Source organism: Pinus tabuliformis, chromosome X (genome assembly GCF_031772625.1).
Source record: "Pinus tabuliformis cultivar Carrire ecotype Pingquan chromosome X, CPIR1, whole genome shotgun sequence".
Taxonomy (NCBI): domain Eukaryota; kingdom Viridiplantae; phylum Streptophyta; class Pinopsida; order Pinales; family Pinaceae; genus Pinus; species Pinus tabuliformis.
In genome coordinates, this window is record NC_142308.1 from 1,321,777,535 (window position 1) to 1,321,803,116 (window position 25,582).

Sequence of the window (25,582 nt, forward strand, 5' to 3'; positions counted from 1 at the left end):
ATGCTTTTTAAATGGACATGGTACTAAGTATTTTCAATTTCATAGTTAAAATACAAAACAAAATCAAAAGAAACATTCAAAATACAATCAAACAATAGAGAGAGGATATCATGGAATGAACGTTACAATTGTAAGAAATTTGCTTACCTATCCACCAGTGCCTTGTATAGCATTCATAAAACATTTTCTTGCCCAAAATAACCATGAGGTGAATGAATCACAACATTAAAAACCATAGGAATCCCTACTAGAAACTTTTCTGAAGTTCATGGCTTAGGTGCCTGAAGGATCTCCAACAATAAATGAATCATATCCAAGACATGCTCTACATTGTCTCCCCATCCTTTTTCCAATCACATATCCTGTAACCTATCCACACCAGAGTCAAGTAACAATCAAGCGAAGGAATTTACATTTTTTTTATGTTTTATATCTATAAACTTTGAATTTGATTTGTTTCAGGAACATATTAATTCATACTTAAAGCACTCCTCTCATGAGAAGGTATCAATCTTGAAGCAGGATATCAGAAAAATCAACCTTATTGAGGTCCTCTAATAATTCCTACAATATCAATATTTTTCTTACTGTAATATCTGGGGTAGAAAAAATAACATATATGCAAAAGAAAAATCCATATATTACTTGTTTTCAAACTTTGTATATGGTGTATTTGTAGGAAGCTTTTTAAGATGTTCTTGTACCTTTACCAAAGCAACCTATATCTTGGTTAAACTCTATACCCTTTCATTCAACATCAATTTATGCAAGATAAATGTCACACATTATTCTTTTCCATTTCACAACATGCTATAAATGATAAATTGAAAGTCACATAAAACCAAGAGCAAACCCTCTTTTTAACCAAAATAAACAAAAAAATAGTGTATCTAATAAAACTTCACACCTCAGACATTACTCTACCATGTGCATGGCCTAAAGCTGAGATTCTTTGAACCATATTTAGGTCATACTTAATGGGATATTTGTATGTTTACTGTGATGTTAATTTGGTGTTAAAAGAAATATATAAATCCAATGTATTATCAGTGAAATTCAAGTATAATTCAAAAAACATAACAACATTGCCAGGTAGTGGAGAGAGAAACATCTCCGTTTCTAGGCTTCTCTATTTTAGTTTGATTTGAATTGAGTTTTTATTTGAATATGTAATTTTCTCTGAAGAAGTGAAATAGAAAGATGAGAATCGAAATAGCCCAAAGAATCCCAAACCTTCCTTTCTTGGTTATCCATACCTATCTCCTAGCCTTGTTAAAATAATGTGCTTTAAATTATTCAAAGAGTAGAATGAATTTGCTACAAAAAAAATTGTGGTCATCATGATATTAATTATAAGCTCCACAAAAAATGTTGTGAATTGGGTTTATCTCTAGTGGTTGTGAGGAATGATTGTTATATGTACCACCCAGCTTCAATTTCCATAAGTGATGTGTTGAGCTCATAACAAGCATATTGGTGTAATGAACCTTGTCATTCACTGCAATTTAGCAAGATAAATCTTTTGGTCACCATTCTTTCTAATTCACTCCAAAAACAATTGGTCAATTTCTATATAAGTGATTTCATAGCTTGTTATGAAACCAGCTCACAAAAAGATAGAACAGAGAGATCAACACCTTAGAATTTAGCCTCTTCAAGGGGGAAACCTCCTTTACATTACAAAAATGAACAATTATTGGATGATACAAATGAAAAGACCTCCTTTCTATATATAGGAGTCTAAGGGGTCATAACATGATCAGAGCCGACATAACAATAATAATGTAAGGGTACAATAATAACAATAGTGGGCTTCTATGGGGCACAATAGTAACAATATGGGCACTACATGGGTACATCAATATAATAAGTGGGTTGTACTAATAACAATAAGGGGTTACACTAGTAGTATAGGGGCCTAACATGCCCCTCTCCTTCAAAAAGCGTTGTCCTCAATGCTTGAGTAGTTATTGATGCTTCTGTATAAAATTCTTTTCCTCCCATGTGGAATCTTCAGTGGGTAAGTTCTTCCACTTGATGAGATACTCTGAAACTGATTGATTTTATAGCTGTCAGGTTCTTGTTTCTGTGACTCCTCCAGGTTCCAATATGAGTTTTCCTTCCTCTTCAATTTCTAGCAATATTGTTTGAATTGGGATCTTTTGCAACTTTTGAATAAGGGGCCATACTTCTTCGTCCTTCTTCCATTCATCCCTTGCTTCGTTTATCCAATCTAGTTGGATAATAGAAATAGCGCAAAATAATGCTTCCACATCCTCATCCTTGAAGAGTCTTCCCATTCGGTAAGGTTGCCATTTTCTAAGTGCGTGTAGTATTGCCAACATTTCCTTCTCATAAATATCTTGCTTGAGATGTAGCAGTAAAAATAACCAATCACATACATCAAAACATTTTTCACTACGATGTTGATCTACCTATTGTTTCGTTTGATTTTGCACTGAAGTGGTGTTATCCTTTAAAAGTTGGATAACTTGTTGTTGATGCTCGATGTGATCTTTCATTGCTTGAACCTTTTTCTTCTTGATATGTCCTTCTATCTCTAGAGTTTGAGGAGTGGTATTTTCTTCCAATACTTTACAAGATATGGTTGGATTCATTTCTTGATGCTCGATGTGATCTTTCACTTCTTGAACATTTTTCTTCTTGATATGTCCTTCTATCTTGATAGTTTGAGGAGTGGTAATTTCGACCAATGAATTACAAGATATGGTTGGATTCATTTCTTCTTTCTCGATGTGATATTTCACTTCTTGCACCTTTTTCTTCTTTATATGTCCTTCTTTCATGAGAGTTTGAGGAGTGGTAATTCTTGCCAATGCTTTACAAGATAAGGTATGATTCATTTCTTCTTTCTCTAGGGTGGGGTCCTGGCGTATATCTTCATCTTTTGATGTTTCTTGAACCTTTTCTTCCTCCTCTTCATATTCTATGTAAAAAAATTTCTTCTCAGCACACTTATGACCTTTAGTGCATTTTCTATCACAATTGCAACAAAGCCCTTTTTCTCTTTTTTCTTCCAATTGTTGTGGTGTAACCCTTGTAGGTTGTGGAAGGCTAGGAGAAACAACACTTCCATATTTATAGTGGTGAGGGGTATGCTTCCTGGTTTCCATAATTTTGCTTTCCACTATGTCACAAAGCCCTTTTACTCTTTCCAATTGTTGTGGTGTTGCTCTAAAGAAGGTGTTTCTCTTTGTATCCTCATAATGTGCTATCATTTCCTCTGTGAAAATTGACCACGTAACAAGTTGTTTACGAGAACAAAGCCATTCATACCATAAAAATTGATCCGGTTCTAAATATGAAGATGTAATACATACCTTTTGTAACAGTGGTACACCATGTAGATAAAAATATTGCTTCATCTAAAGTATCCAATTTACCGGATCCTTGCCATCAAACTTCCTCATCTTCCTTTTTCTTGATGTTAGGAGCTTGATCTTGAAACGAATGTAACTCTGTATTCCTGGATATTTCAGTTCTGAAATTGTGACCTCTAGTAGCCCTCTATGTCCTCTTTCCAATGCCACCAGTCTGATCCAAATTGGATTCTCCAAGAAAGAGTTATGCACAATCTCCCAAGATGACCTGATTATAGACCTTTCCAGAAGAGAAAACTTGTATGAAGTGCCACGTGTCCCTATTTTGACCTTTGGCACTAAAAAATATTTAAAATAAACTATCGTTCGCCCTCTTTCTATAACTTCTTACAAAATTTTGATCCAATGCTCAGAGAGAACGTTATGATGATTTTCCCTAGGTCACCTGTTTGGAATGTAATTCAAGAGTCTGCAAAAAGACCAACTTCCTTAGATCATATCTCTGCAAATATAGCTCAAAACGCTTTGAAATTCGGACCCAAGATTCAACGCGATTTCGTCTCAAATGGGTTTTTTTTCTTAGCTTCTGAAACATCACAAAAAAAAGTTATAGCGAAAATGCCACGATGACCTGTTTGGAGCAGCGAAACCCTAGAATCCAAAGCTCTGATACCAAATGTTATGAAACCAGCTCACAAAAAGATAGAACAGAGAGATCAACGCCTTAGAATTCAGCCTCTTCGAGGGGGCAACCTCCTTTACATTACACAAATGAACAATTCTTGGATGATAGAAATGAAAAGACCTCCTTTCTATATATAGGAGTCTAAGGGATCATAACATGATCAGAGCCGACATAACAATAATAATGTAAGGGTACAATAATAACAATAGTGGGCTTCTATGGGGCACAATAGTAATAATATGGGCACTACATGGGTACATCAATATAATAAGTGGGTTGTACTAATAACAATAAGGGGTTACACTAGTAGTATAGGGGCCTAACATAGCTACAACTTGTGAATTCTTTCCTAGCATATGGCTTGTTTCATCCTGACATTCATCTTCCTTACCAAAGTATTTGACTTATTTATTTCTTGTATTCAATAAAAAATGTATATGGTATTGATAGAGTCAATTCAACTAAATCACCCATTTTCAGCTTCTAACAAGGATCACTAACGATTTTTTGATTCACTCTTGTGCTCAACTCCTCTTGTATTGGAAAGCCATAAGATGTAAAAAGTGAGCTGCCATAAGTTATTTTGTCTAGAAAATCCTTCACAATCGAATTTGGAGGTGGTTCTTTCACATTCATCTATTTAACATCTACATAATCACTCGTTTATTCATGAAATTGATATGATGGTAGACATTTCAAACAACATACATAAAAAATTGTGTAAAATATTAGTGAATGAATTTCAAAACAAGCAAATTGCAAAGAAACTATGTCATAATATGGTGTTTTTAAGAATATGATACTCACTTTATCATATTCCAACATAATTAGGAGACTATCATTTTGTGCCACATGGTGGGCTGCAAAATTTATCCATATGTGGGCAACCATCTTTATGGGAAGGGAAAGGGAAAGGTGGTATCATGTTTGCATCCTAGGGAGATAACCATAGTTTAGTGTCCATAATCTCAATGTTCCTCATTATCACCCATCATGCCTACTCAACCATATGAACAATGAAGAAAGAGTGTGCTTCTTCACCCTCCTTCTACCTCCCATGTGAAACAAATCCAAACTCATCTTGATGATGTATTTCTTTAATCTATATTTGTATTTCTATTGGAAGACCATCATCCCCAAAAACAACAGTATGCAAATACTGATATCTAAAGTGTTTGAACCACAACAAGTGTTAGGAGAGTAAACAAAAAAATCCCATTGGTTTTTGCCTAACCTAATCTACAAACGACGTAACTTCAATAGAAGTGAATAATGCATACCCCAAATTAGGGAAAGTATAAAATATATATCCTTTTCATATGCAAATGTAGTGATAAATTAAAATTCCTATATATGGAGAGTGGTAGCAATATAAAATATTTTCAAGGGGAATTTAGATGAATGATGTAAGTACAAGCATTCGTTATCCAACGTATCTGATGGAATTTTCAAATATATTAACAGTATCTTATCAAGAAATAGTGCAAATTACAACACCGACACCACGCAAAACATGTCGATATGCCACCATGGAAAAATTTCTGATATGATTGGTGATACTCCATTTAAGTTGTACATTCACCTATAATACCTCAAAAATGGCATCCACATACTTACAAAAATTGATTTGAATTCCCTCTCTTACAAGAGATTTCAACATCTGATTTGCTACTTCAAAATGTATGATTATCATCAAGAATGGGTTTGTTAACAGAACCTTCATTTCCTATAATACCACTATATGATCTACCTTGTCATAATTTATCGACCTCCTCAAAGCTCAAGTATTTCATCTCAAGAAAAAAATCAAGGACAAAAAGGAATGCAACCCAAACAATAGCAGTGAATACTATAAATGTTTTGGATGTGCCAAACACGTCAATAAAAGATAGGAATCTCTTTGAAACAATCAAATTAAATATCCAGCAAACTGTGGCAGCAATGCCTCCACACATACTTCTATATTTTAAAGGATAAATTTTGAAATTGATTGTCCATGGAACTTATCCCATGCTAGATGCGAAGAAATATATATTTCTAAAACCAAACCACGAACAGCAAGCCAAACATAGCTAATTCGATCCACATCATTGTACCAAGAGTGAAAATGATGGGAATAGTATTTCTTGGGTGTTGGATTTTTATTAATGAGGTATGAAGGGATTAGTTCTGCTAGAGCCCCCATTATGGCACCCAACTTTATCCTTTTTTCAACATGAGATATGGGTTGGGAAAACCCAAGTGAAAATGGAACCTTGGTAGGGAAGGCCTCATACTCCGTTTAACTCAACAGTAAGCTGAGGCCATGTTAGCTATATAGAGTTGCTAAACCAATGAATTTTAAACCCTCTATGATCTTTAAAGCCCTAACACTTGCAACAGTACCCCTGCTAAGAAGGCTTGAAATTCGAAATAGTTTAGGGACAACAATGCCTTTTTTATTAGTGTGATTCATGCCCTCTGCAAGGAAGGAAAATTGCAGAAGGAGGTTATTGATCTATTAATAGATATGAAATCGTGGCGTTTCTCTCCCAATGTTATTACATATAATACACTCATTGATGGTCACTGTAAGAAGGGTATAATTGGAAAAATGTATAAAGAAAAAGAGCTTCTTAATGAAATGTTGGCGAAGGGATTATTTCCTACCCAGGTTACTTACAACACTCTCATTGATGGTTACTGCAAGGAAGGAGACGAGGCTGCTGCATTCAAGATGCTTGAGAAAATGAAGGAAAATGGCGTTTTTCCCAATGTTGTCACTTATAATGCACTAATCTATGGATTGTGCAATGAGGATAAGACCGAAGAAGCTTTTAACCTACATGGTGAAATGCAAGAAAAAGGTGTGGTACCTAGAATTATTACTTACAATGCACTCATTAATGGACTTTGAAAAAATGGGAAGACAATAAAAGGAGAAGAACTCTTAGATGAAATCACGAGAAAAGGTTTGGTTCCCAACTCTATCACATACAACACACTAATTGATGGATACTGCAAAAAAAGGTGAAATGCAAGAGGCTTTTTGGTTGCTAGAAAGTATGATTAAGAAAGGTATTCATGCCAATGTCTCCACATACAATTCCCTCATGAATGGATTTTGCAAGATAAGAAAGATGAAAGAGACTAAGAAACTCCTTGATGAAATGGCAGAGAAAAATGTCAAAGCTGATGTTATTACATATAATATATTGATCAGTTCCTTGTGCCAACAAGGAAGAACCCCAAAGGCTAACAAGCTCTTGAATGAGATGTTGGAAGTTGGGCCAACTCCAAACTATGTGACCTATAATACTTTGATGAATGGTTTCTGTGAGGAAGGTGATATTAAGTCGGCTTTGAGACTGCGCAAGGAAATGGAAAAAAGAGGTCGATGGGCTAACATTGCAACATATAATGTACTCATCAAGGGGTTGTGCAGAAAGGGAAAAATGCAGGATGCTAATGAACTTTTGAATGAGATGTTGGAGAAGGGTATGACCCCTAATCACGTCACCTACAATGTAGTTTGGGAAGAAATGATTGAGAAAGGTTTTGTTCCTAACATTGAAGGAATTTTACTTGATATTGTCTTTAACAACATAGAAAACAATTGAGGTTCTTGTTGTCAGTGTAATATGAGGCATGCGTGGAGCTTCTCTATGATTATGTGTGAGAATTTGTAAATCGGAATTCCTACTCCAACAACTGATGATATTTCTTCTACTTGTTAGATTTATATGAACAAGTTATTTGCATTTTACTACAACAAATATTGAAATACATACACTACAGTATTAATTAATTAATTTATATGCGGAAAAAAGATACTGAGCAAGAAATAAAATACAACACAATAACACCATTATTTTTGGACAAATGTCCCAGGAAAAACCCAATGCAAGAGAACCGGTGCAACATATATGAAGGTTTATTATTATTAAGCAGTATAAAAATTTGAATATATCTCTGAATACCTCAAGGGTTATTCAATTATAGACAGAGAAATACTAGTAGAAATATTTGTGATATTACCTCATACAATCACTGAGGTAAATCCCGATTGATCTGGTCACTGGATGAGGTGCCTCTTGCAAGCCTTGTGTTGCCTCTACAAATTCCTCTTACAGTCTTGTATCAGCCCCTCTAGGAACTATGCCACCCAACTAGCTAATCAATTTACTGTCTGGAGTCACTTCTCTCAGCCTCCCAACCAATGACCCCAGCTCCCAGCTTCTAAAAATGACTCTGTTACAAAATTTCAGACTCTCTCTCACCCTTTGCACTGCCTCTGCATGGCCCTGTGTTAGCCTCTACGTGAGAGTTGTTGGATCACTCTCTGCCTCTCTCTGTTGACGATTCTCCGGTTGAGAAAATATCTCTCTCTATCTGAATGCTATCTCTACCCCTCAACAATAAGAAATCTACTCGATCAAAATTTCCTCCTGAGAAATTATCACTTCAAAAATTTGATCTCTTGATCTCTTGGTGTGTCTTCCAAATGACCCTAAAGCTTCCTTAAATAATCTTCTCGTTGAAATTCAACAACCCATATTAAAATCTAATCAATGGATAAGATCATTTTAGCTTGACCCTTGTCATCTTCTAGAATTTAAACCCACAATTAGATTAATACCCATTAATATTTTTAATTTCCTAAGTTTAGACTTAAGGGCCCATTCAAAAATATTAATTATTTTAATAAAATTGTTTCTGGGTGGAATTTCCCAAAAACATTTTTGGATTCCTTGGAATACATGTTCTCAAGCCTCCCTGCAAAATTTGAGGCCTAGATCACATCTGATGCTACCCCAAATCAACAATATGCACTTATGAGGTAACTATTTCAATGGGCTTTGAAGGAACTTCAATGCATCCAGTGAAAACAAGAACTAGATTTTGAGTGAACAACAATGATGAAAGGGAATATTTTGGCTTTAAATGGTACGATGTCACAAATAGGGCAACTCTATTTTGGTAGATTTCGGGGCGATGCTGTAAAGTAACTTAGATACTCTGTTTTGGTAGTTGTTGTAGGGAAACACTTCCTACGAATTTTTCTATTTCATTTTTCCCCTTAATGTTTCTTCCATGTCATGTGTAAAATGTTGATTTTCCAAGGTCCCACAAAAGAATTAACATATGGCTATGCTGACTTGTTTTTTTCATTAGGATAACTTCTTATCTATAATTATTGTTGATTATATTTAAGAAAATTACCCTCTTAAGTATTTGATTTTGAAACTAATTTGGATGTTTTATACCAACTAGGGTCATGACCATAGTGATTTACAAATACAATCACAAAAATCACCAAATTTCAATTTGACAATAGAGATCTCTACTTAGGCAGTGCACATCATTTTCTTTTTAAGTTTATCAGATTTAGTTTTCAGGTAAATATGGGCCTAAGATGTTGGGTGATACATTACACATAGATACTGAATCCTGCTCCTAATAGGCTAATATGAAATCATATCAAGAAAATAATAAATTAATCTCATGAATCATCATCTTGGTTCATTTAGATTATATAAATAATAAATATAGCAGGGAATCATTGATTCGCCTTACCTTTTTTATGGGCAAAGGAGATCACTCTTCCTCTATAATTAATGGGTGTCGCAGTTGAGGTGGAAGCTAGAGTGAAAGTGAAATGTCTTCTTCTTAATACTTGAAGCTAGAGTGAAAGTTAAATGTCTTCTTTTCACTATTTGTCTCCGTGGCGATAATGCCAATGACACACTCTCAATCTCCTCCTCTAGAGGTGTTTGCACTAGAAGTGGAACATCCTCCTCCTTTTTTTACCTCACATCTGCCATCCTTGAGGCTCAAATAGATTAAAATCCTTGTTCAACCACTTAGGTACATCTTCCATGACAAACCTCTCAACCTCCAAGATGAGCTATGGTGTCAATTTCATCCAACATAATATCTTCTATGTAATGTGTTTTATCAATCTACTTCAACCACAACCTAGAGTTGTAGTACACATAGACCATGCCATCAAGACATTGGGTATCTAACTTGTATGAGGGTCATATTGTAATTAGAGAGTAATAGGTCATAAATTAAAAATTGAATTTGAACATTTCTAACATTTCTAATGCGAAATGGAGAAAGATAATAAAGTACAAAATAAGGATCCCCATATTTGCAACAATTGATTTGAATTCCCTCTCTCATGAGAGATTTCAACATTTGGTTCTCTACTTTAGAATGTATGATGATCATCAAGAAGGGGTTTGTTAAAAGAACCTTCCTCTCCTATACTACCACTACATGATCTCCCTTGTCATAATTTGTCAACCTCTTCGAAACTCAGGCCTTTCATATTAGGAACAAAAGAAAGGACGAAAAGGAATGCATCCCCAACAATAGTGGCAAATACTATAAATGTTTTGGAAGTGCCCAACACATCAATAAAAGATAGAAATCTCTTTGAAACAATCAAATTAAATATCCAGAAAATTGTTGCAGCAATGCCTCCACACATACTTCTATATTTTGAAGGATAAATTTCATAATTGATTGTCCATTGAACTGGTCCCATTCAAGGTGAGAAGAAATCTATATATAAAACCAAACCACAAACAACACGCCAACCATAGCTAATTGGACCCACATCATTGTACCAAGAGTGAAAATGATGGGAATAGTATTTCTTGAGTGTTGGCCCTTTTATTAATGAGGTCTGAGGGCATTAGTTCTGCCAAAGCCACCAATATGGCACCCAACTGATGAGCACTAGTATTGTAGCAAGAATTCTACAACTCCTCGGCATACAAACTTTACTTCATCAACCCCGGGTTCATACAAACTTGGAGGTGACAGTGTTGTATACATAGTGGATGTAATGGTCTACTCTTGTCATTTTCCAACAGGGCGATAGACCACTACAATTTTTCAGACCATCCTTTTATTGACTAGAAGCAGTCTGGCTAGGGAATAGAAAAGAAAAAAATATCCTTAATTAAAAAGGGAATGATGTATGTGATAGGAGATGAAAGACTAAATTGGAAGGTGTTATAAATTGACATGAAATCATCTAGCTAATCATCTACACATTTTTCATGCAAAATAAACCTATCATAACCTTGTCTATAACATTTAATGGCTTGGACTAATTCAGCATGGAATCTAATCTCAGAAGTATTATGACTGCTGCATGCATGTGATAATTTAGAAATTACAGAAAAATCATTTTTTTGATGTTTGGTTTCATGAATGACAATGCTAATTTTCACTCGTTCTTTGGTAGGGGAGACAGGTATGGAGGAAAAGGTCTGGACTAGTTTCAAGATTATGGAAGCCAAGTGGAGGCCTAATCTAAGCTCAGATGACAATTTCTGCTCAACTTGAGCTTAAAATAGGTTGCTACAAGTTTTCCTATGGTATTACAAGATGTCCTAGTTCTACTATAGGATGCCCTAGTTTACTATAGGAAACATGCAGAAAGCTTAGAAGATGGTAGGAGAGGTAGAATGAAGTGTAGGAAAGGTGTTTGATGGGGAAATAAGGCATGGAGGAGGTGCACATTATCTAAGGCTCAATCAAATGCTTCAATATGGTTGGATTTTCTCAATGAAAGCAACCATTTTTCTTACAAAACAAGAATTCAGATTTAGGGTTCGGTGTACCTTGGCAGCATAGGTGGATAAGACTTAGATGAGGCGAATGAGATGGGGTCTCCCTGTAAATTAGAAGCTCCTGCAAAAACATACACTTTTTTATTCATTTATGGTCAAATTCATCTATATAGGGAAAAGATGAGTTGAATGGAGGAAAACAAAGTTATTACTAGCTAATGGCTAAGTTTATGAATGGAAGTGTTTTTTAAACAATAGCAAAATCAAGAGATCAAAATGACAATTGAAAATACTTCTAATAAATTGAGACAGTGATCAATTCAACAAGAAACCCTAGATTATGCATTAATCAACAAGAAATTTGTTTTTGGGCTATGTGAATGGAACCCTCAAGTCATGATCCCATAAGGGAGATGAGGCGAAAGCCACTATCACAAGATTTTATGAATGTCATTATGATACTAGTGATCTATCTATCCACAAATGGAATCAAACTAATTAATCATCCAAATACTTGTAGATTAACAAAATCAAAATGACTTCAGCAGCTAACTATGAATGTAATCTAAGCATACATGTACAAAAAAGGAACATCTGCTGCTAGGTTTGGGCCCTAACCTAAGAGCTTCAGACCCCTAATTCAACTCATTGTTGGATTAAGGGAATGATTCTCATTTTCATTAAAATCTCAAAAATACATAAGAGTCATCAGTCATATGTCTTAACTCGAAAATGCCTCTTGGCTACAACAAAAAAAGTAGAATCCTAATGAGGGTCTAGGCATTCTTATTTATACAATGGAACCTACCAACAACTTCCTTAAATTTAGGCAAGCTTGGCTCCCAACTCGAGATCAACGGGTCTTCAACTATCACTGGCTTGGCTTCCAATGACCTCAATGGCTTAGTTGCTTGTAACTCTAAGTTGATGAGATCTTGTGGAGGAATCTTCAATTGAGTGAGGAGTTAAGGAGGGAGATCCAATCTCCTAAAATTCCTCTTGCTTTTCAACTTCAAGTTGATGCACTTTAATTAGACGAAATTTCTCCAAAACCTACAATTAATGCACATTAGACCACAAGGCATGGCATCTCATCTTTACCCTTATCACTAAGAAAAATATAACAAAACATGTAAAGAAATGTGAGAAACATTGATTTTAATAAGTTGGAGAGTGGCATTAAGGTCCATATAATTTACCCATTGATGAGCCTCATCATCACACTCCTACTGAAAGTGTTGCTCATCCTCTGAGCAACTCAGTCTATGTCAATTTCTTTCATTTCTTTGGTGGCCTCTCTGACATTCCGGGCTTCTGTTGTTGTATCCTCCTCTTGTGAATAAAGTCTTGTCTGCTTCTCTATTTCCTCCCACTGTTTTCTTTCTTCTTCTTCCTTTCTTCCTTCTAACATACCCAAGAGCAATGGTGGACTAATTTTCAAGCCAACCTAGTTGATTTTGAATCTCTGTAGTTCCTTCTTAGACAGTGGGGTCTTCTCTAGTGCATCCCTCATTCTTTCAGGGAAATGATACTCAATGATCTTTAGGTTGAAGGGTAAGATGCCCCATCACCTTTGGCAAGCTTGCTAGATTTCATACCCTAGTAATCCCAAAGTGTCCTCAAAATGAGTGATTGATTTCTCTTATGTAGCTAAGTATCTTGGTACAAGCTGGGGATCTGATCCAAAATGGACCTTGGATAGACTTCTAAGTCTAAAATGTTCCTCACAGAGGAAAATGAAAATCAAGGGCTGCTCCTAGAAATAGTACCATTGTATATATCTTTTAATTCTGAATCTGATGCAATTTGAATGGACTAAAATGAACTTTGGATGATGAAGTTATTGCAAAAGGAATATTGCCTTTGTCCTTTGAAAAAGGAGGCAATTCTTCTAGAAATCGCATAGAAGCCCTTATATGGGAAATCAGATCATAAAAGGTTCAAAGGGTGGACTTAAGGCCAAGGCGGTAGGGACCCCCAATCAGCAATCCCTGACATATCGGAATCGGAGGCAAGCTGTATGTGATATCGAGACCCCAGGCTATGCGACATTGTGATTTCCAATTAGCAGATCAGCGGATTGGCATAGGCATAGTCCATAGCCAAAGGAAGAACCCCGGGCTGTTACAAATGTGATATGTGATAAAGCGATGGGCTGATGTGCGATCACACGACAACCATCGGATCAGGAAAAGAGATCAGAAGTCCAGATTTGATCGGCAATTGGCGATCAGTGATCCACGATACAAAGGGCAATGCACATGCGACCGCCGATAAGCGAATTGCAATATGTCGATGTTCTAATGGGCCGATCAGTGATATCGGTAATCCATGATTGACGAACCCCCAATAAAAAGGGTCGTTACATGTGGTTGCGACTTGCGATTGAGATATGCCGATAAGGGGTGGACCCAATGGAATTATAGATCTGATTTCATAAGTTTTGAAATCCGAGAATTCAACATTTTCAATATATTCCAGTGTATTGGGTTTTTGTTTTGCCTACGCCATGCATAGTGATATGCGATCAAGTGCAGACTTGAAAGGGATTATAGATGCGGTTGCATTCCAGTTGAAGTCTAGTTTTTGCACCCGATAGTGTAATTCTGAGTATTCTTTGTGTATTGGAATTATGTGCTATTTTTAGGAATTTTCTCGAAGGAAGGCCGCCTGTGTATTTCCTTTGTAACTATCCCATTTTCCTTGCCACGCTGTAAGTGAGCATTTGTAACAATGATGCAAGAATGTGTTATACGTAGAGCCACAAAGCCAGATGGCCAAGTGCAGAGCCAGAGAGCTAGAGGGCAAGACGCAGAGCCATAGGGAGCAGAGGAAACACAAAGGAAGAGGAATGACTTCACAGAGAGGAACAGATGGAAGCCGCAGAATTGGAGGATTCCTCACAAAAGCCAGAGAGCACGATTGACAGAGGGAGCACACCAAAAATGTAGCAGCAGAGAAGCGAGTTCTCCCTTCAGGGAGCTCACAGCTGTGTAGAGCCAGAGCTAGAGCCAAAAGAACCAGAGTTGAGAGCGAGAGCACCAAAGCCGCAGAGCCAGAGTGCTTGACAGAGGCATAGCCACCAGAGGTTGGAGGCAAAGCCTTAGAGCCAAAGAGCTCACAATAGACTTCTAAGAGCCGTGATGTTGTAGTGAAGCTGCAGAACAACAAAGAGATCGAAATGGTCAAGCTGTTGCTGGTGTCCATGTTGGAATTATGATACAGGTATTGTCCTTGATGGCAACTCACTCAGATGAAAGATCATAGTATGGCAGGTAAACAGTGAATAATTATAAATCAGTCTTCACAAAATGAAGAAAGAGATGTATACGCAGGTTCACCATTGACCAAGCTGCATATACACACAGGTTCACTGTATACAAGTTGTGTATACATACATACACACTTTCACAGAAGGAAAAGCAGTATACCTTGGAAAAATAAGTTTTTGGTCCAAGGTATCTGGTCTGAGGTATTGACCCTAAGTATTTGGTCCAAGGTATTGGTCCTAAGTGGTTTTGGTCCATGGTATTGAGAAAGGCCTACAAACTATAAAAGGAGGAGAAGATCATTAGGCCAAGGTGTGCAAGTATCGAATATCTGATGAATTGTGAGATCTAGTATGCAGGTTATTGGGTTATGGTGCAGTGCTAGATCTGAACGAAGGATGAACCTTAGTCGATGATGAGGGATTAGATCTAATGTTTGATTGAGATCTTAAGGCGTAAAATTAACTATCATTATTTGTTTTTGCTCATGTATATTCTAGATCTGAATACTGATGCATATATTATTCTATAAATGATATGATATGGGTATAATTAAATTCTAGAACAGTTGTAGAACTTTGAATTTACATTTGCAGATGTATACACTGGTTGGATTTGAGAAAAGCACGTATACAGACAGGTTCGACACATGGAAGTAGTGTATACCTTATAAAATATGTTTAAGTTGCTTATGTTTGCTGTTGCAGAGTTCGGTGTTCTGGCTTGGGTTCTGGTTACTATATTCTGGTGACAATATTCTGAATGATCAGATTGATGGGTTGTCAAAGTGATTGATTGATTCAGTTATGGTTGGTTCAAAAGGTGATTGGGTGATGTAGATATATTTGATGATTGAATGTTATTTATGATGTTTTTGATGGATCCAGTCTTAAAATTTATGAAGCGTGGTCCCTGGAGGAAGAGAGAAGGTTGTATACTTTTGTAGGTTGGTGCCTACGTACTAGTAAACATATTGGCTAGTACAAGAGCTAGGGGGTTATAGCTCCCTTCCAGTAGTAGCTGGAAAACGAGAGACGGTTGTAGACTTCTGCAGGTCAAAGCCTGCGTATTGGTATAAGTCTACACCAGTACAAAATTGTAAACAGAATTTTCTTATTATCGAAAGAAGACAGAGATGATAGCAGTAGGTGGTTTTTACCCACATTGGGTTTCCACCTTATATCTTGGTGTTCATGTGTGATGTTTAAGCTTTATTTTGATTTTTTAATATCTGACATACTGGTTAAAGTTCAATACTTGATAAATTGGGTAAAATAAAAGTTCTCTGCATATGCACTAGTTGCTTTAATAACAGTCACGTGTAGACGGTGGTTCACTTAACTAAAGTAGCGTATACAAATCTGCCTATGGAAATGAAAAATTATTGAGTTACTAATACTGATTCACCCCCCCCTCAGTATGGTTTCCAACAATTGGAATCGGAGCAAGTCCTTCAGAGGAAGCTTGATCGCTTGAAGGAAGATCCATCATCATGAGTAATCAAGAAAGCGGGGGATCCATCAAATTGCTAATATTTGATGGGAGCAACTTTGTTTATTGGAAGATAAGAACCACAACCTACCTTCAATCACTTGGAACAGATGTCTGGGAAATCGTGGAAGGAGGATATACATTTCCACCAGCAATTACTACAGATACGACAGGTAAAAAGAAATATGAAACCAATGCGAGGGCTATCAATACATTGTTGGGAAGTCTGCCAAAATCAGAGTTTGTCAAGGTTATGCAGCTCAAATCAGCCAAAGAAATATGGGACAAAATTGTTCTAAGCTACAAAGGAGACTCTCAGGTAAAATGTGCTAAACTACAAACTCTCAGAATTCAATATGAAACTCTTAAGATCCACAACGATGAAATTATTGCTAGTTTCTTCTTACGTATAGATGAGGTTGTTAATTGCATGAAAAATCTTAGTGAAGAGATAAAGGAAGTTACCTTAGTTGTGAAAGTTTTAAGATTCTTGTCTGCTAAATTTGAATCAAAAGTATCTACCATAGAAGAAAAACATGATCTACAAACTATTTCTATGACACAGCTTCACAGAATCTTAACTGCCTTTGAGATGAGAAAAGGAGGCCCATCAGATATGAGAGAAGCTGCATTTAAAGCTTCAGCAAAAGGAAAGGAAGAACTCAATGAATCAGGACATATTTCATAAGAAGAAGATGAAGTAAACTTTATCAAGAAGTTTCAACGGGGTTCTGGAAGATTTAGAGGCAAGCTACCTTTCAAATGCTTTGCCTGTGTTATAGTTGGTCATTATGCTGCCAAATGTCATCATAAAGATAAATATGATAAAGGGAAGGAATCTGCAAAATGGAATAAAAAACAAAGTGTAAGTAAAAAGAGTTACTATACTCAGGAAGATAGCGATGGATTATCAAATAGTGATGAAGATGAAAATAGTAATGACTATAGACTTATAATGGCTTATGAAGATGATAAATTTTGGATTCTTTAGAATAAGATGAACTTCATGAAGAAATCTCTAAACTCAAAATCTGTTTAGAATAAAAAAAAAAGATTATAAATACCTTGACATATCAACTTGCTGAAAGAGAAAAACAAAATGAAAAACTGGAATGTGAAATTGTGGGTCTAAGAAAGGATCTTGAGAAAAAAAAATCTCTCAATCTTAGATTTGCTAAAGGATCAGAAACCTTAAATGAAATTATCAAAGTGTAGCATTCTCCTTTGATAAAGATGGGTCTTGGATATTCTGAAGAAGCACCTCCATCACAAAAGCCGTCAACCTCCACTAAAAGCTATCTTGATGCAGCAAAGAACAGTGAACAGTATGACAATCGTCAGCAAAGGCACAAAGAAAATCACCAGGTAAATCAGGCTCAGTTTGCTCCAAGGATGAACAGAAGTCACAACCAACCTCAGGTAAAACATACTCAATTTGTTTCAAAGATGAATAGAAACTACAATCACCAGATAAATAGATTTGATAATCGCAGGAACTTATTCAATGGTCAATGTTTCTCATGGCATAATTTTGGACCCAAAGTTGTTGAATGTGTTGCTTACAAAACCATCATGACTAGAGAAGCATGAAATCAAAGGAATGTGACAGGGATCAAGAAAAGTTCCTATAATAACTTTTATGTTCCTAAAAATGAAATAGAATGCTAACTTTGTAACAACTTTGGCCATGAAGAATCTGAATGCATGAGTAAATTTCAGAAAATATCTCAAAAGGATCAAACTCCATTAAATCCCAAAATATCGAGAAAGAAAGAACTGCAAGAAGAAAGATGTGGTATAGCCTTGTATGCAAAAGGACAAGAAAACTAGTGGTACATTGACAGTGGATGCTCAAGACACATGAAAGGTGATAAAGAAAAACCACACTCATATAATGCCTTAGAAAAGGAAAATAATGTCTCATTTGGGAACTACACTCCTGTTGTCATAAAAGGTAAAGGCTCTGCTTTCTTGCAACAAAAAGTTAAAGCTGGGAACGTTATGTATGTTGATGGTCTAAAGCATAACCTGTTGAGTGTTAGTCAAATGTGTGATCAAGGAAATGAAGTGGTGTTTCGATCAAACGGATGTGTTGTTTGTGAGCTTGATATAGGATAAACTGTGATCAAAGGTACAAGAACTCCAAACAACTTATACATACTCAAGGGAGGACAACAACAATGCTATCTAAGCAAAATGATGAAAACTGGCTATGGCATAGAAGAATGGGACATCTAAGCTTTTCTCAAATAAGAAAAGCATGCAGATTCCAGGCTGTTCGTGATCTTCTAGATATCAACATTCCTGAAAATACTATATGAAAATCATGTCAATTCAGTAAGAAAGCCAAATCTCACTTCATCGGAAAGGAAGGGTCAACTAGTAAGCCTCTTGAACTTGTTCATACTGATTTATGTGGACCATCAAGGAAAAAGTCACCTCGTGGAGAAGAATACTTTATATTGTTCATTAATGATTTTTCCAGAATCTGTTGGATAGGTCTTCTAAAGCATAAAGATGAAGCATTTGAAAAGTTCAAAGCCTTCAAAGCTTTGGTTGAAAATGAATCAAATCGCAAAATCAAATGCCTCAAATCTAACCGAGGAGGGGAATTTACCTCAGATGAATTCTTTGACTTTTGTGAACAACATGGAATAAAAAGGCAGTTCTCCACCACAAGGACCTTTTAGCAAAATGGAGTGGTAGAAAGGTTGAATAGAACTGTTCAACAAATGGCTCACACTATGCTAAATGAATCTGGAACTCTTGCAACCTTTTGGGGTGAAGTTGCATTCACCGCCATCACTATTCTCAACCAAGAAAATGTTCAGGTAAACAACACTCAAACTCCACATGAACTTTGATATGTTAAGACTCCTACTGTAAAATACTTCAAAGTTTTTGGAAGCAAATGTTACATCAAAAGGACTGATGAAAAACTTGGTAAGTTTGAACCCAAAGCAGATGAAGGTATTCTTCTTAGCTACTCTTCCCGAGGTACAAGATATAAATGTTATAATAAAAGACTTGGGAAAATTATTGAAAGTATTGATGTTGTGGTTGATGAAGCATGCAAAAATCCAAAAGAGATAAAAATCGAAGATTATGACAAAGAAGAAGATGAGGATCATTTTGCCTCATCAAATCACACTCTTTCTGAAGAAGAAACCAATAAAGCACCAGAAGAAGAGATAATGATATAATAGAATAATTTTTCCAGGTATGTTCATAAAACTCATCCAGAAACTCAAATTTTAGGGGAAAACGGGGCAGGTGTGTAGACAAGAATAACTATTACCGAAGCCTCAATCTGTTTAGCATTACTATCTTCCATCGAACCTCAAAATGTAAATGAAGCATGCAGAGATGAATGTTGGGTCAAGGCCATGAATGAAGAACTTGAGAAAATTGAAAAGAATAATACTTGGGAATTAGTTCCTAGACCTCATGATAAGAATATCATAGGAACCAAATGGATATTCAAAAACAAGCTGAACGAAAATGGAGAAGTTATTAGAAACAAGGCTAGACTTGTTTGCAAAGGATATGCTCAACAAGAAGGTATATATTTTGAAGAAAATTTTTCAGCTGTTGCTAGACTTGAAGCCATAAGAATGTTTCTTTCTCTTTCTAGTTTTCAAAAATTCAAAGTATACCAAATGGATGTAAAATCTGCCTTTCTTAATGGAGACTTAGAAGAAGTTTATATTGAACAACTAGGAGGATTCATTCTTGGAAATGATGCAAAACTTGTATGAAAACTCAAAAAGGATCTCTATGGTCTAAAATAGGCTCCAAGGGCCTCGTATTACCATCTTGACAAATATCTCCACCAACAGGTTTTTTCAAAGGGGTTAGCAAATAGCAATCTATATACAAAGATTGACACCAGTAAATTACCAATAAGTGTTGTTTATGTTGATGATATCATTTTTGGTAGCAATGAAGAATCGAGTTAGAATTTTGCTTCAGTAATGCAGCAAGAATTTGAAATGTCTTTGCTTGGTGAGCTTACATATTTTCTTGGTCTACAAGTTCAACAAAATAAAGATGGTATTTTTCTCTCACAAACCAAATATCTCAAACAGATCTTGAAAAAGTACAGCATGGAAGATTCTAAACTAGTATGTACCCCAATGGTAACAGGATGCAGTCTTAGCTCAAATGATGAATCAACAACGATACATCAACCAACTTATAGATCCATGATTGGTAGTCTGCTTTATCTAACAGGTACCTGACTTGACATCATGCATGCAGTAGGAATAGTTGGAAGATTCCAAGAAAATCCAAAGGAATCACACCTTCAAGCAGTCAAAAGGATTTTCAAATATCTTCAAGGAACACAGAACTTTAGTTTATGGTATCATAGAGATACAGATCTTACACTTCATGCCTATAGAGATGTAGATTGGGCTGGAAGTGTTGATGACAGAAAAAGCAGTAGCGGTGGTGCATTCTATATGGGTTCCAAGTTAGTGTCTTAGTTCAACAAGAAACAAAGTTCAATTGGATTATCTACAGTTGAAGCAGAATACATGGTTGCTACATCTTGCTGCACACAACTACTTTGGATGATGCAAACCTTGCAAGAAATTCAGATCACATGTACTCCACCCATCTCCATTCTATGTGATAATACAAGTGCCATCAGTATTTCAAAGAATCCAATCATGCACTCCAAGACCAAGCACATACCCATCAAATATATTTTTTTACGTGAACAAGTGCTGGAACAAAAGGTCAAATTGGAGTATGTTCCCTCCAAAGAACAGGTTTCTGATATATTCACTAAACCACTGCCCAACGAGACAATTGAATATCTCAGGCAAAAGCTGGGAGTAGTTGCTCCATCATCCTGCTGTTAAATCCTACTTTTTCATAGAAAGGTGGTTATACACGAGTTTCATGAAGCGTAGTCATGTACATACATGGGTTTCTGTGGGCATAGTTGCATATCTGTTGGTTTGAAGAAAAGAAGTGGGCCAGACTCAGAAAAAAAGGGGTCTGTTATGGTTCTATCAATTATTTGTTATGTTTGATGATTGTTACAATCTGTTGATAGCATATGGAAATATCTTGGTCCTCATAAAGTTGTTGATAACTTGATGTATATCTGATTAATGATGATTCTTTGATATCTCTTACTGACATATGCAATGATCAGATCTGACAGTGAACAGGTGGAACAGGTTCAGGGGGAGAACATGGTATGCTTCTAATAAAGCATTGTTGTCATTATGACTAGAAGTTTTTGGTACCTAATAAGTTCTTACTTTATGATGATAAGGGAACGAAGCAAGTTGATCTTGATGAGATCAAGAGGATGAGTTAATGTATGCCGACATGCTTTGTCACAGGCTTGATATTTTGGGAACTAATGATGGACGTATACAAGTTACTGGTCTGGATGTTGTTGATAGATGTTGCTGATGGTGTAGATCATATGATAGTTTTTGATGACTATCATGGTCTTGTTTAAGATATTTGGTCTCTATTACATATATCATGTATATCATTTAATGTAAAGGTCATGAAAAAACCTAATTTGTAACCCCACTATGCATGGGATGGATGATGTAATGTTTCTTGTTTTTTTCATGTATAAACAATTGGTATATCCCCACTTGGTTGGGTGGATGAGTCAAATTTGGTATATCCCCACTTGGTTGGGAGATGGATGTATGTATGAGCCATTGGTGATGCATGTATAGCGTCATATTATTCTTTAGAACATCTTTGTGGAGACTTTGCTTGTGCTCAGGGGGAGCATGGACTCCATCATGGGAGCTCAATTAGCACACTTCATCATATCAGTGAATTCAGCATGTACTTAGGGGGAGCATGACCCTTTGCCCTTGATGTCAAAGGGGGAGAGTGACTTGGTGTGGTTGTTGACGTCAAGTCCAAAGGGGAAGATTGTTGGCATTATGATACAGGTATTTTCCTTGATGGCAACTCACTCAGATGAAAGATCATAGTATGGCAGGTAAATAGCAAAGAAGTACAGATCAATCTTCATAGAATGAAGAAAGAGATGTATACACAAGTTCACCATTGACCAAGCTGCGTATACATGCAAGTTCACTATATACAATTTGTGTATACGTACACATGCACTTCCAGAGAAGGAAAAGCGCGTATACCTTGGAAAACTAAGTTTCTAGTCTGAGGTATTTCGTCCATGGTATTTTGATCCATGGTATTGGTCCAAGGTATCTGGTCTGATGTATTGACCCTAGGTATTTGGTCCAAGGTATTGTTCCTAAATGGTTTTTGTCCATGGTATTGAGAAAGGCCTACAAACTATAAAAGGAGGAGAGGATCATTAGGCCAAGGTGTGTAAGTATTGAATATCCGATGAATTGTGAGATCTAATATGCTAGTTATTGGGTTATGGTGCAGTGCTGGATCTGAACCAAGGACGAACCTTAGCGGATAACGAGGGATTAGATATAATGATGGATTGGGATCTTAAGGCGTAAAATGAACTATCATTATGTGTTTTTTCTCATGTATATTCTAGATCTAAATACTAATGGATATATTACTCTGTAAATGATATGATCTAGGTATAATTAAAGTCTGGAATAGGTACAGAACTCTGAATTTATATTTGCAAATGTATACACTGGTTGGCTTAGAGAAAAACGCGTATACACGCAAGTTCGACACATGGAAGTAGTGTATACATTATAGAATATGTTTTAGTCACTTCTGTTTGCTGTTGCAGAGTTTATTGTTCTGGATTGGGTTCTCATTATTGTATTCTAGTGACAGTATTCTGAATGATCAGATTGATGGGTTGTCAAAGTGATTGATTGATTTGGTTGTGGTTGGTTGAAATGGTGATTGGGTGATGCAGATATATTTTAAGATTGAATGTTAGTTATGATGTTGTTGATGGATCCAGTCTGAAAATTTATGAAAGATGGTCCCTGGAGGAAGAGATAAGGTTGTAGCCTTCTGTAGGTTGGCGCCTACGTACTAGTAAACATATCGACTGGTACAAGAGCTAGGGGGTTGTAGCTCCCTTCCAGTAGTAGCTAGAAAATGTGAGAAGGTTGGAGCCTTCTGTAGGTCAAAACCCGCATACTAGTATAAGTCTGCACCAGTACAAAATTGTAAACAGAATTTTCTTATTATTAAAAGAAGACAAAGATGACAGTAGCGGGTGGTTTTTACCCACATTGGGTTTCCAACTTATATCTTGGAGTTCATGTGTGATGCTTATGCTTTATTCTGTTTTTTTAATATCTGACATACTGGTTAAAGTTCAATACTTGATAAATTGGGTAAAACAAAAGTTCTCTGCATATACACTGGTTCCTTTAATAACAGTCGCGTGTACACATTGGTTCACTTAGGCAAAGCAGCGTATACAAATCTGCTTATGGAATTGAAAAATTATTGAGTTACTAATACTGATTCACCCCCCCTCTCAGTATTATTTCCAACAGTCTATAGTGTGCTGAAGATAGAATAAGGCATTCTAGAGATAGTGAAAGAATTCTGAGGGAGTTGGCGCAAGCTAGAGAAAGATCGCTCAGAGCACTAATTGAAGGAGTCAAGTCTAGAGAAGCCTAGATCTATCTATAGAGTGAGGACAAATAGCGAGATGATATGGCATTCTAAACCCATAGGTTCAGTTGTAAACAAATGGAGTTGAGCGTGGAGCTTGTAAAAGAATTTATGCCATAATCCCAGAGAGCCTAGTTGAGTTGACTAGAGCTCACGGAGACATAGCCCAAGAGTTTTTGGTGAACTCCTAATTATATTGTTGTCTAATGTGTTTGCTTACTCACTGCTCTATTTACTGTTATATGTATTTTATATCAGTTTAATCAAATGAATTTAGGGCACATGATCAGTTAAAAAACAAACACAAGCATACACCTATTTCAAACACTTTTTAATTCCGTAATTGGTTAATCATAAGGTCTTGGGAATATTTAAGCTTTGGAAGTGGGAGAGGTTCTTATAAGCTTGACAAGAAGCCTTTAGTGCCCCATTTTCAGATCAGGTGGTATCAGAGCTTGAGATTGATTAACTGCACCTTCAAAGAAGGTGATATCAAAGCTGGTTATACCTGAACAAGTGGTATCAAATCAGAATGCTTGATTGACAGAGAAAAGATTGCTTGTCTGAAAGGTGTTTAAACAGTCAGAGGTTGATTGTATGCTTGTTTACAGATTGACTATTGTCTGAGTTTGCAGAGGTGAAGGGAAAGCTATGGATAGCTAAGTCCAGGAGGGGACAAGAAGGAAGAAGGGATAAAGGCATTCTTCTTATCCCAAAGGACCTCAAAGCGATCCTTGAAGCACAAGAGGGCTTCTACCTCAAGAGTGTGAAGATTGTATTCTTGGGGAATGCAATGGTGTGAAGCATACCTTGCAGAAAGAAGGTGTATATCAGCATACACTTGAACCAGAGAGTTTTGGAAACTCTGAAAGCCTTGACGAGACTGATGGTGTTCCAAAGGGAGCCACTTCTTCATTCAGTTCACCTCCTCATGAAGGAAATAAAGGTGAAAGAGAAAGGTATAAATCTAGTTCTAACCATATTCATTTTGCTTCTGTTCAACATGGTAAATTTCGATAAAGAATTGGAAAATAATTGCATGTTCTTTTTGTGGTTTGGATAACCATAATGTTTCTAGATGTTGGAAGAGAATGGCCACATACATGAAAATTTTGAAGGAAAGGAAGCAAGAAGCCAAAGGTCCATTGGACAAGGAAAATCATGCTGTCAAGAAGATGCACATGTGTTGCACCTACTGCCATAAGCAAGGACATCATGCTGCAAAATGTTGGACTCTGAATTCAACAATGCTTCCATGAAACTTGGAGAAGGTGGAAAGAGAAAATGGCAAAAATGGAAAGGAAGATTCCATGAATGATGTGTTTCAAGATGATTCAAATGTTGATGTTGATGTGCAGACAAAGATAGCACCTTTGAAATGGATTGGTAATAAATGGTTAGAGTCCTTATACAATTAAGATTGCATGTATATTGATGCATCTATTTGCATTTCTTTGTTAATGGAATGCAAGTTGCAGGATTTTACCAAGAAGGTGAATAGAAAACTTGGGTAGGAGACTCACTTTATTGCTGCAACATTATATTCATTTCAGTTGCAAAAGTATAGTGTGCTTAAGTGAAAGTTGAGATATGAAATGCATGCATAAGCATGATATGCATGAACACAGGGATGTTGATGATTTC

General features: G+C 36.3%; 1 pseudogene; it reads left to right on the plus strand.

The window, feature by feature from the left end:
• LOC149144957 (uncharacterized) overlaps positions 1-7,625 on the plus strand; it is a 120,453-nt pseudogene extending 112,828 nt beyond the window's left edge.
• Positions 7,626-25,582: the final 17,957 nt, after the last annotated feature.